Source organism: Peromyscus leucopus, chromosome 16_21 (genome assembly GCF_004664715.2).
Source record: "Peromyscus leucopus breed LL Stock chromosome 16_21, UCI_PerLeu_2.1, whole genome shotgun sequence".
In the NCBI taxonomy this organism is placed as follows: domain Eukaryota; kingdom Metazoa; phylum Chordata; class Mammalia; order Rodentia; family Cricetidae; genus Peromyscus; species Peromyscus leucopus.
The window spans coordinates 50,551,168-50,567,423 of record NC_051084.1 but is presented as its reverse complement, the minus strand read 5'-3'; the positions used below and the strand labels follow the sequence as shown (position 1 = coordinate 50,567,423).

Genomic DNA, 16,256 nt, shown 5'->3' with positions numbered 1-16,256 from the left:
GCTTATTAGAGGGAGCAAGGGTGAGGCTGTTTGGAAGACCCGTAGTCATGTGCAGGCCTTCTGCAGAAAGGCAAGGAGAGTTATACACACATGCAGTCATCTGCAGAAAGGCAGGGACCAGTGCTAACTTGGATGCAGAAATGTCAGTAGACACAACCAAGTGGAAAAGAGAGAACAGTTGGTCCCCGCCACCTCCAAGACTCAAAAATCAAACCACCAAGTGAAAAGAAGGAAAGTAATCCCTTGAGTTATACAGAAATTCATGGCCTAAATTAGTCTGGATCGCCTAAGGTTATTTTTCCCTACCTGGAAGAATACGCAGAGAAATATGAAATCAAATTTAGGAACAGGAAAACATGATTTTATATATACATAAGCAGATTTGTTTACTGGATAATTTACCAACTCTTCAAATAATTAGAAATGAATACAATGGGATTCTCTGGAGCTGGGGAATGAAATTTCTCCTAGGTTAGAATGACAACCTTTGATCCAGTGTTCTTAACAAGATGCTTCTCCCATGAGCAGCAGAAAGCTATGCTGGGTTCCACTGCCAACATCATATCTGCTCTCAGGAAATCTAAGTGATGGCTCCTAGATATGGTGAACATTCTCATATCTGAAACCATCTCATGCAAGTGATGGGATTTGCACAGCACACTTCAAATCAATCTTTGTGCACTCTGTGTACATACATTCTGAAGCTCTGTGTGAACTTCCTATGGATTCCTTCAGATGATGAAGTTTCTATTGGTCAACTGATAATCCCATGACAACTGGGAACTCACTGAAATACCAAATTTGAGCCCTTAACAAAGTACTTTAAATAATAATCACATTGGTAATTAAGAAAGTTTTGTGCTTGTGTTGGTCCAAGTTTTACTATACTCAAGCTTGGCTAGATTTGAATCAATTTGCTTGCATTTGAGAACTTAACCAGTGATTTCAAGTCTTGATATTTAGATAGTATTCACCTTTACTTTATTAATGGACCCAAAGCCATTTGGCTTGATAACAACTGAACTGCAAACCATTTTTAAATGAAGGCGACATAAAATGACATATAAATATTCTTGGAAATTCAATGAAATAAATCAATGTTTTAGAAATATATTAAGTTCTCGCCTTTACTCCTTTAGTGGTTCATTTAAAAATGACTTGGGCTTTGTGTTTTCAAAACCACACATGCCCTTGGAAAGACACCCTTTATAGCATTCTCTCTGAGTTCATGCAACATAGACATACGCAGGGTTTGGTTCTGTTTGGTACTCATGGGAACACAGAGCGCTGGTCAGAAGTCTGAGTGGGCACAGTGTTCAATTTCAGGTTCCAGTGTGACAATACCTGTTACTGAAACCATTGTTTGCCACTCCAGCAGACTCCGTGGGAAGGCTTAGTTCTTACTGTAAAAAATACCACAGTAAATGTGTGGAAATATGCAATTATAAGGCAATTTATAAATTAATTACATATAGATTAATATGGGATATAGGTCAGAACATCAAAAATAATAACAGTAATCATGATGCAACCTTTTGGGTTTGGTCACACATGCCAAACACAGGACCAGAAGTTTTACATAAATACTACTATTAAACATATGTCATGTTTTAAAAAAAAAAAGACACATGGAATAATGCAAGCATCCCCATTCTGTAGAAAAAAACATTAATTTCATACTGCTAATAAGAAGCAAAGAATATGGTAAAATAAAGTTTTCTGTCCCACGTGCTATTGTTATTTTTACTCTTTTATTACTTAAGAATTTATATTTTTAACATTTACATGGAAAGGGGCAGGTGAGATGGCTCAGCAGTTAAAAACACTTGCTGCTTTTACAGAGGACTTGATTCCAGGCATCCAAGTAGGGGTTCTTAACAACCTCCTGTAAGTCCAGCTCCAGGGGATCCAATACCCTTTTCTGGCCTCCATAAGTACCTGCACATTTGTGGCATTCACTTACATAGACACACAAACACAAACATAAATAAATTTAAAAATAGTCATATAGAGAGTCTTAATTTTGAAGAAATTTGAAAATATGAAAACCTCAAATTTACCCTAGCTTTTATTCTGTAGCAATAAAATGAATACTTTTTAAAAAAACACACAGTGGTGTTTTTCTTTTACTTTGAAATGCATTTTTACTTTGCTATCTCCCCAAACATCATCCTTCTGAAATGTCTGACTCAGTCACTGAAAGACACAGGTAAAAGCATCACACGTTTGTCATGAAGCATGACTGTCGCCTTTTGTAGAGTCAAAGATTCCATCTGTAGTCTAAGCTCCATTTGACATGATGATAAAACACTCACATAATTAGATGAGCACAAAAGCAATTCCAGGCCTTTGTTCTGCAATCAAAGATCAGAACTCTATTTAAAAAAAAAAAAAATAGGGTCAATTTCAACACAGAAATATTGCTGTGCAGCCATACAGTCATGTGTTAGGCACACAGCTGAAGGAAGCAGCCCATCTGAAACACTTTTTAAAATCTCTGCTGCTAGGATAGATAATACATTCCATTTGTCCGGACATTCTGGTGTCCCCATGAATAGCTGGTTTAACAAACAGTAGTGTCCTGGACTGACAGACACTAGTCTTCTACATTGAGCTTGGAGATTAATTTCCTGGTTCCTTATGCAGAATATATTAATTGGTTCTTGAAAGATTGTTTACTGTGAGAGAGAAAAGGTCACTGTACTTAATATGCATTTTACATCTGAGTCTTTTGTACTTGGTAAGGAGAAGGATTGGGAGGAAATGAGATGTCTGATTCACACACACTACACGTCTTAAGAGGTTCTGGTTTATCTTATTTACACACACACACACACACACACACACACACACACACACACACACACACGAGAGAGAGAGAGAGAGAGAGAGAGAGAGAGAGAGAGAGAGAGAGAGAGAGAGAGAGAAAGAGAGAGAGAGAAAACACCCCTTTAAACTTGGTTAGCCAGCTACACATCAATAATGTTGTATGGTTCTGATCCACCGTGTCTCCACTTCACGGTGGTATGTGATGAATTATTTATTTACTTACAAGAGAGATTAGAGACAGATGGCTCCTCTTCTCAGAATCTTCCTTAAGATAGGATCCCCACTAGTTTTCTGCCACCTTAGTGTCTCTTAAGGTGACTTCAACTGATGAGACTATTCACTCTCTCCATCTCACCCTGTCTGCCTCACGTGGGAATATCACATTCCCTATCCTGTAACCTTATAGCCTGACTTTGTGATGTTCTTCATGTTCTCTGAGGCCATGGTGACCTCCTTTCCTAATACCCCCATCACGTTCCTAGTAACACATGGTATAGTAAAAGGACAAGAGAGAAGCTCACATTCTCTTCTTGGGAGAAAGGTTTGTGAGATCATGTGCAAATTGTCATTATTCTTTTCTATCTAAATTTATTCTAACAGCAACATAAACACATTTTTAAAACATATTAATGGGATATCCTATAATGAGTTGGTGCATGTTATACTGTATAATGTTTAAATCAGGTCGAACATATCTATCAGCTCAAATATATTGCCTTGTGAAGAAAACATGAAAAACCATTTTCCTGGCATTTAGAAATGCACAGTAGCATGGCTGGTGTCTGTAGTCACTCCCCTGAACTGTAACAGCAGAGCGTTTTGCTCCTGTCTACACATAACTTAGCACGCGTTGATTAATTTCCCCAACCCTCTCTTATATCACTTCAGCTCTCAGCTTCTATGAGATCAACATTTTGGCATTCTACACATGGTTTTCTGTGCCTGTCTTATTTCACTTCACATAATAATCTCTAATTCCATCCATGTTGTTTCAAATGACAGGACTTCATTCCTTTGTATGGCTGAATAGTATTCTGCTATGCATATGGACTGCATTTACTTTATCTGTTCATCGGCTGATGGCCATTCTGGTATTTCCATGTCTTGACTACTGTGAATAGAGCTGCAATGAACATAGGAATGCAGGTATTTCCTCAACATACCCATTTCATTTCCTTTGGCTCTAACTACTAGTAGGATTGCGGAACTGTACCATAATTTTATTCTTAGTTTGGGTTCAACTTTCATAGTATTTTATATAATTGCCATATGAATTCATATTCCATAAAAGGGTTCAAGAGTTATTTGTTATAATAATCATTCTTACTGGGTTGTGGTAATAGTTCATTGGGAATTTCATTTGCATTTTCCTGATGAAATAGTGTTGGTGAGCTTTTTGTTGTACGCCTGTCGGATGTATGAACAATGTTTTATTTAAGATTTGATTTACTCTTTATATTGTGTGGATGTTTGTGTGGACATATGCATATAAGTACAGGTGCACACAGAAGCCTGAAGCCTCATAACTCCCTGGAACTGAAGTTAGAGGTGGCTGTAAGCCACCCAAGTTGGTTGCTAGAAATTGAACTCGGGTCCTCTGAAATATCAGTGAATGCTTTTAACTGCCGAACCATCTCTCAGGCCCCCCTTGCCCTGCCCCACTGTGGGCAATAATATTTAAAACACATATATCACACTTTCTTAGAAACTTCTCTAGGATTCTTTTATCATTGATGACTTCTTAGTATAAATTGACTGAATTTCTAGCTGTTAACTATTTGTCTATTAAAAAAAAATCTCTAGTGAACACTGAAAATTATAGTCTCCAAAAAGGGCAGATTCTACCGTGAATAGGTAATTTTCAGAAGGGCTTTATTTTGTTTTATACTGCTTTAAATGATTCAATTTTATGATTGCTAAAATAACATGTAACAAATTTGGTGAACAGAATGCCTACTGTAAAATTCAGGTGTATAATGCCACTTCTTAGAAATATTTTTTTTTACTTTATCTTCTTTACCCTCATTATTTTTTTCTTCTTCAGGTGGTGTTTATTTATCTGAAATAAAATGCTAATAGATAAATACAGTCAACATTCTAGGGGGTTGGGTTTGATATTTTTATTTGTTTGTGGCAGTTCACATTATGAAGAAAGGGCTGTTCTCAAATTCCTGTTGGGCTTAGGCTGGTTGTAAAACCATGATGCTCCTGCCTCAGTATCACACATGCTAGGATTACAGCTGTGCACCATCACAACCAGGTTAAATACATGGGACTTCAACTCTCAGAAATGAAATGACTTTCTGTTTTAGAGGGACAAAGTTAGTGTGTATGTGAGGATGAAGGCTGTATAAACTGGCTGGGAACAAGGAATGAGCTGGAGTGTGAACAAAATTATCTTAAATTTCTCAGCTGCAGTTTTGTCATAGGTAAAATAGTCATAATAATAGCGTTAGCACATAGCATCATGAGATGAAATAAAATGATACCAGTGATTGATTGCGTTTTCTCCCAAATTTAGTTGTGATGCCCTCAAATTGGTTCTTTTCCCTTGTCAACGAATTCTAGATATATTGACATCTTCATAGTGTATTTCAAGTGTGCATATGAAGATTTATTCTGTAAGAAAGCCTTAGAATCCAGATCAGTTTTCTGCTAGAAAAATTTAATATACTTTTTAAAATATTCTAATTTTAATAAAATATTTTAATTCTAATACTAATATTCATGTAGTATAATGTCTTAGAACACAATTATGAAATATTCATTATCATATTTATTCTTTAGCCACATATGTCAGATAAATATTGGGAATTATAAGATACTTATATTCACAAAAATCCTATAAAATGATGAACATACAGATATATAAATATGTCCTATGTGCCAAAATGAAGGTAATTCCAGCAGTAATTTGGTACAATTGTTAAATTAATAATGTAAAGAAAATGGCTGATGCAATGATGGCTAACATAATACAAATTGTGGTTTAAGCACCTAAAAACAGCTTCATTTATTTTCCCAATATCCTTACATATGATGTAGATAATCCTGGGTGAAAGTATTTACTTTACACAAACCTGTGAATTTCAGGTATTATTGCATCTGACTGCCAGAAAACCTATATATTGCTAAATACATAAGCCTTTTGATATAGGGATATAATAAATAACCAAGTAACTTAAAACTTCAATAAAAAGGAAAGTAAACTAGGAAATTGTGTGTATTAAACAACAACCATGGTCACTTCTTCTTGAAGACATGCTTTCTTGTATTGGTGAGTCTCTATGTATATTCTTGCAAAATATGGTACAATTTCCAGGTGTTATCCCTTATTCTAGCAGACAATACAACTGAAATGTGCATTATCTTTTGTTATACTTAAGATGCCAAAATAAAACTGGACACAGAAATAAAGGGCAAACTAGACTCAGAGAGAGAAAAAAATAAGGGTCCATTCCGAATGCAAGGGGATGAGAAACAAGGTTAATCCTACATCCTCAGAGCAGGCTTTGGCTCCAGTCTCCACCACATGCAGGTTTTCATTAAGGACCATATCTGAATTTCCTGTGGCACCTCAGCTGACCTTGTGCTCTTAGCCATAAAAGCTTACAATCCTGCCAAGTGGCTGTGTCTCCATTTGTGTGTCATGGTGCCCAGAACAGGACAACTATTTATCACCATTTTCTTAGGTCATTGAACTTTGCCATGTGACTTTTACAAATTTGAATTTTTCTATGTGTACAATATTAAGTAAACAGTGCAGGTTGATGACAACTCACGATTTTTTGTAATTAAACTCACATTTTAGGAAATTACAAATACTGTACATCACATCTTTGGACTGGTCCAGAGATTTAAAAGAAAATTTAAATCTAGACCTGGAGAGAGAGCTTGGCAGTTAAGAGCACTGACTACTCTTCCAGAGGACCTAGGTTTGATTCTCAGGTCCCACTTAGTGTCTCACAACCATCTGTAACTCCAGTTTCAGGAATCTAATGCCTCTTCAAGCTTTCATAGACACTGAACAGGTGTTCTTGGTGCACAGATATCATGTAGGCAAAACACTCATGCACATAAATAGTGGTTTTAAGAAACAAGTACAAAATCAATGAGTGCTGTTTCTACAGGTACCTTGCCACACTGCCTTATAACACCACTGGTATTTTCAAGTGACAGTGTCCAACCATTTATGTTTTTGGAGTCCTGTAACTTTATAGTGTACAGTGCTACTAGAAGCTTTGATTCTAAAGGGGGTTTGAATAAGAATTCATTGCTCATTTAATGCATTTACGTTATTGATATACTTTTTAGATTATTATGATAACAGGTTAATTGCTATAAAGTTTCTTGATGAACCTGGTACTAGGCATTGGGACTTTCAATTCTCTAGGGCTTAACTCTAAGTTCTTTGTATATCTTAATATCCAAATGACTTACAGAATTGATAGTTTTCTACCAGTAACTGTGTGGTTTCAACACAGGAGATAAGAGCAAATAACACTGTATTGATAGCCTGTGACTAAATGAAGGACCCTTATTAAAGAGTAGTCTTATAAAAATCTACAGCTAAAATATTTGCTAAGCTGACTACATCCTTAGTTACCACACACTGAAGAGTAGCATCAAGGGCTATATCTCTGTTAATATCTCCAAGAAATATTTGGAAAGAACAGACAGACTTCACCTTCCTCATTGTAAGAATCAGTGTCTCCTAGAAAAAAGTATAACTTTTGAAATCTAAGCCAGGATACTACTCTAGGCTGATGGGAGGCTGTTATCAAATGAATACTGAATAGATATGTAACACTTTGCCTCTAACTCATTCATGTCTTATAGTATTTATGTATTATCTATGATTTCTGCAGATTATCATATTGATATGTATGTAAAGTGCTGATGTTCTATGTGGCATTATATGTGCATGAATATATTTACAAATGTAGGTCTCAATACTTTAAAATATTTCTAATATAATGCAGAGTGTCTTGGTTGGTTTTTGTCAACAACCTAGACATATGGGAAGAGGAAATCTCAACTGAGGAATTGCCTCTTTCAGAATGGCCTACAGATAAGACTATGGGCATTTTCTTGATTAATGGTTAATGTGGAGGACTCATATCTCTGTGGGCAATGCCATCCCTTGGAAGGTGGCCATTGCATTTATAAGAGAGCAGGCTGAACAAGCCATGGGGAATAAACCAAGAAGCAGCACTCCTCCATGGCCTCTGCTTTAGTTCCTGCCTCCACATTCCTGCCATGAGTTCCCTCCATGATGGACTATAACCACAACCTGAAATAAACCCTTTTTCCCCCAAGTTGCTTTCTCATGATGTTTATCACAGTAGTAAAAAGCAAGAAAAGACATTCAACCAAGAAGGGCAAATTGTCTTTTATGGAGAACGCAATACATTTTACAAATTATATATATATATATTTTTTCATTTATCTATTTGAGGAAGCACATGCAACATCATGCATTTGGGGAGACAAAGGACAAGTTTTGGAAGTCTGTTTTCTCCATCTGCCATGTGTGGTCCAGCAATAGAACACAGACCATCAGACTTGGCAACAAGTACCTTTGCCACTGAACTATTGCACTGGCCTGCAAGACTTTTTTTTTTTTTTTAATCGTCTTTGTTAAAATAAGAAAATAAGATTTCTTGAAATTAAAAAGGGTTGTTCAAGAAAACTCACATGAATTCTTCATGTTGGGACTTGGTGTGAAACATCTTCTCTCTAAGATAATTAACCTTGTCATTTTTGTAAGTGACAGTGTTTTGCCTGCAAGCATGTCTGCTGCATTACTGTGGGCAGATGGCTTGTTTCCTTTTCTGTGAAAAAATAAAAATGAAAAAAGCAGCATATGTAAGAGTTTTGAGCTTTCTCGGGCTCCAGGAGAAATCTCATTTCTAAACTGGAAACAGGTTCTTGAATTTTGCTCATTTTACACAGCTTCGGTGAGCTATATACCTCGGGGCCTGGTGTCTCAGGATCTCACAGATTTCTGGCTAACCATGGAAGTCAGAAAATGTACTTTTGTGACACTTGAAAATGGTGACATAGATTCATGCGTTCGTAATGATATGGTCCCATGATGTTCTCTGCACCCCCAGTGCAAGGGAAAGAGGGGCCTAAGAATAAATGAGAGAGATTTTCATTACCTTGCCAGTGTCCACAGCAGAAAAACCATATACAGAGTGTGTAAGAGAGTGTCTAGAGCACAAACCCACATAGAAAGATAGACCATTTCATAATGGCATTTAGTAACTATCTAACCGGACACCATTTCCTTCTCTTCTGAGGCTGATTTATTTTTGGAAATATGGTGTTACAAACACTTTGTATTTTCTATGTAATTGTTGTCTAATTAGAAAATAGTATACCGATTAGTTATCTGATCAGACTTTCTTCCACTAGGAAGGTGCGTTTTATCTCCTTCAATAACTCTGAGTAATGAGACTATGCTGCAAATGCAGTTAATTTAATGGACTTATCAGGCAATAAATATGATTGGCAGATTCACTTCTCAAATAATCTGTATATATAGCATGGTTTTATTTTTAGTAAGACCACAGATGACATAAATTATAACTGTCCAACTTAGCTGGTGGGAGGTTCCTAGGCATAGTTATTCATTTGTAATTGCCTTCCTAATACAAATAGGAAAACATGATTTGAAAGTAGACATTTAGGACCAGGCAAGCTGTTAATTTGTTTATGTGTTTTGATGGAATTAAATTTTAAAGTCAAATTATTAAAGTAAAACAATAAGCCAGAAAGCTGAGTGTTATGGCACATACCTATAACCTGAGCAGCTGGGAACCTGGGGCAGAAAATTCCTAACTTTAGGACCAGTGATGGATACACAATAAAATCTTGTCTCAAAAAACAAAGAATACTTTTACGGTTAAAAATAAAAACTAGGGCTGGAGAGAAAGATTGCTCAGTGGTTTAAAGCAGTGGCTATTCTTCCAGAGGACCTGGGATCAATCTCAGCACCCACATGTCAGCTCATCACCATCTGTAACTCTAGTTTGAGTTGTTATAATTCTCTCTCCTGCCCTCCACTGGCACTAAGCATGCACATAGTGCACAGACATACATGCCAGCAAAACACTCATACACATAAGATAGAAATATTAATGAGGACCAGCAAGATGGCTCAGTGAGTAAAGGCATTTGCTATCCAACCTGACCATCTGAATTCAATCTTAGGGTCCCACATGATGGAAAGATAGACCTGTGGTGGTATTCTAATTGTACTGAAATGTGATTTTAATTGTATGTTAATAAATAAAGTTGCCCGGGGGTCAGAGCTATTAGAGCCATAGCGAGAGTGTGGCGGTGGTGGCACATGCCTTTAATCCCAGCACTTGGTAGAAGAGCTAGGTAGATCTCTGTGTGTTCAGGGATACAGCAAGCATTGGAGACATATGCCCTTAAGATTTGTGTGGCTGTACATACAGACAGTGACGAGGCAGTCACGTGTTTGGGTTTACAACCAATGAGAAGGCAGAACAAAAGACTATGAAAAGACATACACACAGGAAATAGGTCTCTTTCAGGAAGCTAGGACCACTGCAGGAGGAAGGGTGGGATTTTAGCTTTGAGCTCTGACCTCTTGGCTTTCTCTTTTACATTGGTTCTGTGTTTCTTATTTAATAAGACGGTTGGTTACATCTACATAGACCCTTCTCTCACAAGCCGTCCCGAGCGCCACACTTACACTGTTCTATATGCATATGCACACATACAAAATATTAAAAGTGTAATGAAAAAAAAAACCACCAACAACGTCTTTTATTGCCCAGATTATTGCTTTGTTATGTCATTCAAAGAATACAGGTCTTCTCAAAACTTACCTAAGTAAATAAGATTCTTACTACAGATTTAAAACAAACATTATTTATATTACATTACTCTGACTTTATTGTTAAGCCAGAATTCTACTTTAAACAATAAAATTTAGAAAAAATATTTACTAAACTAGTTGTCTATCATAAATAAGACAATTGCCAAATAGTGAACAAGCATTGAACCATTTTTTCAAACTTTTCAGTTACAGAATTAGCATTACTTACAGGTGATCCAGGTGTCATATTTCAAACAGTACACTTACAGTATTTCAAAGTGTACACATATTAGCAGAATGTCTATAACATAAAACACTTGAACATTTCCCAACAATTCTAGCTACAGTTAACAATAACTTATGGTTGTGTTAGAATAAATAAAACTTAAAGTTTATCCCCAGAGTTTTTAATAAAATATCTTTTGTATTTTAATTGTTAATATATAAGAAACAATTATAAAGTATCTGTGGTAGCATGTTGTATTAATTTTAACTGGAGGCAAGATTAAGGATTTATTATTACATTTCTCATCAGTTTATATGTGAAATGCCAGGAGAACATGCCCAATGTTTTTTGTTATGGAAGCTCAATAGCTTTAAAAATAAGCACATCAATTTGTATATGAATTAATATATAACAATATGCAGAATTAAACAAAGTATATTCAGTGGAGGTACAATGACTTGTTTTAACACACACACACACACACACACACAATTAAGGTAAAGTAAATAAAAATAAGCCAATTGCTCAGGTAACACATTCTTCAATGCTCTATATGTAAGGCTGGCCAACCCCATTTGGAACAATAACAAATATGGACTGACCACCTTAACTGTTGAAAACATAGGGATTCTGTGTTAGAATGTTAACAATGGGCAAATAATTCCTACTTATGACAAAAAACAAAATATAGAGCTGAAATAATCAAATTCTAATCAATTCAATTGCATATATTTTAATTCAATAGTGTTTAATAAATGCCAAATCAACTAAGAAATGAACAGCCCATTGTATTAATGTCCAAAGCAGTCAGCTTTGATCAGGAATATCAAGTTTGTCATTACTCAGTTGTGTTCACAGTGTGAAGTTGGCAAGGTTTTAAATTTCCCTTCAATCATCAGTCACCATTTCTGAGCCTCCTGGCGGTGAGTTTAGGCAGAGGAGAAGAAGCGGAGAGCCACAGCTTTATTAAAATACATTTGTCGTGGTCCTTGCCCGTGCTCTGTGTGATGTGAGGCTGTACTCAGTGTGCAAAGGAAATGTGTTCTCCTTTCCTCAGTGTGCATTTCAGTCCTGCCCCCCTCCCCCCCCCGCCAGTGAACAAGGATGTTCAACTAACTTGGTCAGTTAATTAACAGCCCTAGTCAGAGATTTTATATTAGAACAAACAGAGAATGGCTGCAATCTGTTCTGTCCAAATAACAATAAAGCCAGAAATAATTTTTCCATTTTAAAAACTGACCTGATTTCTGCAAATGTATATTTTTTTTAGCAATTCTACAAACTAGAGGGAACATGTTGATATGTCATAAATCAACTATTGCTTTATATGTGATAACTTTTATATAAACATAGAATATCAGTGGTATCATAGGTTACATACAGACAAGTTGAGAATTCTGGTACTCCAAACTAAGATTTGCTTTTGAGGTTGTCTGACACATTTCTCTGTTCAAACCCCACTTTAATCTTCAGTGTGAGTATAGTAAAGCTCAACTTGTAAGAGCCATTTCTTCATGCTCGTCTTAAATTCCTATACAAAGTAAGAACTTTGAATACTGATGCACAATCCTTATCACTTAGGTGATAGAATGAGATCCTATAAGAATTCTTGGAGTTTTTAAGAATTGTTGAAGTTTCATTAAGTTCAAATATTTTCAAATGACTTAAAAGAGTTTATTCCTGGGTAACTAAGGCTATGAAAGCAGCATATGAACATCACTTGGTAGCCACTAAGCAGGGTGCTTGCTTGGGCTTGGTAGAGACATAAAGCTTGGTGCCCTGTAGAGAAAGACAAATTACATCTCATGATACACTTGTCCACTGCATAGTACTAGTCTAGGCCAGTTTCACTAGCATGACAGTCAGCTGAAGTCAGATGCCTGCTCAAGTCTGAGGGAGTCATCTGCTTCCCAACACGTCTTAGCTGCTTATAAATATCACTGTTTGTGCCATGTGTTCTACCAATGACGATGATTAAAGGTTGTCATTATCTTCACTCAGACTCATAAAAACTTGCTCAAGAAAGACCAATCCTAGCTAGAATGATGTTAAACTGTTTTCCTACAACAGGCAACATAAAAGCACTTAACTATAAAAGGTGAGATTGATAATTTATTGTGTTTTGAGTCCGCCTGACAACTGCTGCTTGTGGTTAAATTTGCCATGTGGTGAACTGAAATCCTATATGTGAATCCCTAAGAGATGCCTATCTGGGTGATTGCATAATACTTCAAAGTTACTCCATTCATATAAGAATATAGGTGACAGCTGGGTAGTGGTGGCACACGCCTTTAATCCCAGCACTCTAGGAGGCAGAGCCAGGTGGATCTCTGTGAGTTCGAGGTCAGCCTGGTCTACAGAGTGAGATGCAGGACAGGCATCAAAACAACACAGAGGAACCCTGTCTCGAAAAAATAAAACAAAACAACAAAAGAAGAATATAAGTGATGATGTATAATAGAAAGCCCAAGAGCAGCATAAATCTGACACTGGTTGTTTGGAGGGTCAATATTTCTAGCAGTGAGGTGAACCTTTCATCATCCATTTGTGATTTCATTCATGAACTGTTTTTAAGGTGAGTGTAAAGTGTTATTGTGAGCCCACACAGAAATGTTTAAATAAGTGAAACTGCTCTTTGTATCAGATGGAAGCTGAGTGGTACATTAAATTATTGTCAAGCAAGTGAAAAACTCCTGATTTTATTGCAGACTATAGTAACAAAACAATAATGTATTGGTTCTCATTTGCCCATGACTTTTAGGTCTTATATCACCAGAATTTGAAGTTATGAATTCTTGAGTACTAGAGTAAAACAGAAAACCAAAATAAGTCAACAAGGATATGAATTTTGTTGAAAGAACATGATAAATGTTTGAACCATTTTTGACAATAAATGGAACAGGAAACAAATGTAACTGTGGAGAAAAACGTCATCTATGAAACCTGATAGATATATATAGGGCTTCTGTTTAAAGAATTATTGTGGTTATCTTTCCAAGTTTCACCTTTTTATGTTAGAGGGAAGTTCTATTTTGTTGCAAAGAGCCAGCATGGAGGCATTCAGTAAATATCCATGGAATAATATGAATTTGAGCAGAGAGAACAGAATGTGATAGAATAAGGCCATGAGTTCCCTCCTGTATTTCTAATTTTCTCTAAAGCAAATGGAGAAATGAATGTATGCACTGTAAATAGAGTGCCCAGGGGTCTTAGTTTACAGTGTTGATCTGCTGTAGATCTGACCCGTTCCACCTTTTCATTTTCAAGGTTTTAGTATGCATGAGAAAGTATGGTAGCCTTATCTATGAACAATAATAAAAGGCTCTCAGTATTTATTACCCATTTATTAGATGCTTGCCTATTGTTAGAGACCTTAAAATGCTTTCAATGAATAATGAATTCTTTATAATAACCCGATAATGCATTGGCGGGGGACATAGTGCTCTGTGGTAGATCATTTGCACAAAGCCCTGATTTCGATGTACAACATTGAAAAAAGGAGAAGCAATAATGATTCAAGTATTTTATTATTGCCTCATAACAGTTAAAGAAACAGAATTAGGGAGAATAGAACAGCATGGTGTGCTCTAACAGTGTGCAAGCCTAGATCTCAGCCTACAACAGAAGATGGCATAGTCTTTTCCTAATTACCAGTTTGTATAATTAATTATTTTGCATAATATACTCAAATATTATCAGTTGTTCTACTTTTACTATCCCAAGCTTTTATAACTGTGTTTTTATAAAGCCAAGTGATCTTTAAGTAGTAGTTCAAGACACTGATGTCTCTATATTAATGAAAGAGATTTGCTGAAAGGTTTGTTTATGCCAGGCACTGTAATTTTGATTTTTTCCCAATGTTAGACCACAACTTTATTAGACAGTTCTACAAGACAAAGTATGTGACTCTCATGAACACAAACATTGCTTCAGCTATTAATCCTAAATAGGTTTACAGGTTAAAAATGAAGAATGAGGTATTATATTTTTTCCATAGATTTCCCACCACTGAAACTTCTATGCCTGGGCACCTGGGAGTAACTTATTATCAGGATACTGGACAAAGAATCCGAATAAAAGGAAAATTCTTAGAGGAAGAAGAACTCTCCAACCTCTCATATCTATAGTTACTATCATGTACTGAATACTTGATGAGGACATGTACTTTACATACTGTTTGTATTTTGTTTTTCTCTTTACCATATCTCAAATAAGAAGAGAACTGTATTTGAACCAATAAAAGTTGGATTCTGCTGTGCTATACAGGATATTCGTCTCTGAAATCTCTACATATTGCTCCAATTTAGAAATATTTCTGATAAAAAATAGTAAATAAACATGAATAATATGTATTCATAATCAACTTTCTTGTACCACTGTGTAAACAATGTGAATATAAAACATATGCAATAGCAGTACAGAAATGCTATTATCTATAAATATCTAGTCATTATTTCTAGTAAAAAGTGGAAATCCATATGAGTATACACTAAGTTCTTTGTGTTATAGAAAGGCAAGTAAAGACAACCAGGCTTACTCACAATATGATTACAGTTCACTTAGTGATACAATGTATGCCTTCCCTCTAAATATGGACTGTGTGCTGTCATTACAGACTAAAGAAGAAGTTAATTGGGCCCAGGGCTGAAAAAAAATGTCATAAAAAATGAGATGAGATTGGATGGAATGATCAGATATGGAGAAAAAGTAAGTGAAAGAAACTTTATCTTCTATAGCAGAAACTAATAGTATCTTGTCTTTAGGGCTTGAGAGATGGTTCAGTGGTTAAAAGCTCCATATTATTCTTTCAGAGGACCTAAGTTCAATTCTCAGTACCCATGTCAGGCTGCTCAAAACCATCCATAACACCAGCTTTTGGGGCAGCCAATGCCTTTATCCTATACATGCACATACCCACACTCTGACACTCAGACTCTCTCTCTCACACACACACATTTTAAAATAATAAAAATAAATCTTTAAAGTTAATAAAAGAGCTATAATATGCTTGAGATCTTATATATGATTACACATTCATATTAATATCTGTAATAAATTTATTCACAGCTAGTAAACCTAATTTAGACCACAAACTTACAATGGCAGGATTTAAGTGCTTTTGGCCACATTTTGATCTTTAGATTGTTAACATAGCTGTTAGCATCTAGACTTTGTATATCACATAGTTATTAAGTGAATGGGACAGTTCAGACACTTGATTTATTCTCCCCCCCCCATCATGATACCAATTACAGTCGTTTCCATGTAAAGATTGATTAATTTAGCTGTGGCAGTTTGGTGCTGCTTTTGTTTGTTTTTGCTTTGTTGTTGTTGTTCTGGAACCAA

The 16,256-nt window shown here is 35.9% G+C and overlaps 1 protein-coding gene across 1 annotated transcript in view; it reads left to right on the top strand.

Annotated features, from left to right (window-relative positions):
- Positions 1-15,617, top strand: part of Khdrbs2 (KH RNA binding domain containing, signal transduction associated 2) — a 518,703-nt gene extending 503,086 nt beyond the window's left edge. The window contains exons 11-12 of the mRNA XM_037200029.1: positions 3,832-3,975; positions 15,526-15,617. The gene's annotated coding sequence lies outside the window, so the exon portion shown is untranslated. The remainder of the gene's footprint in view (positions 1-3,831; positions 3,976-15,525) is intronic.
- Positions 15,618-16,256: the final 639 nt, after the last annotated feature.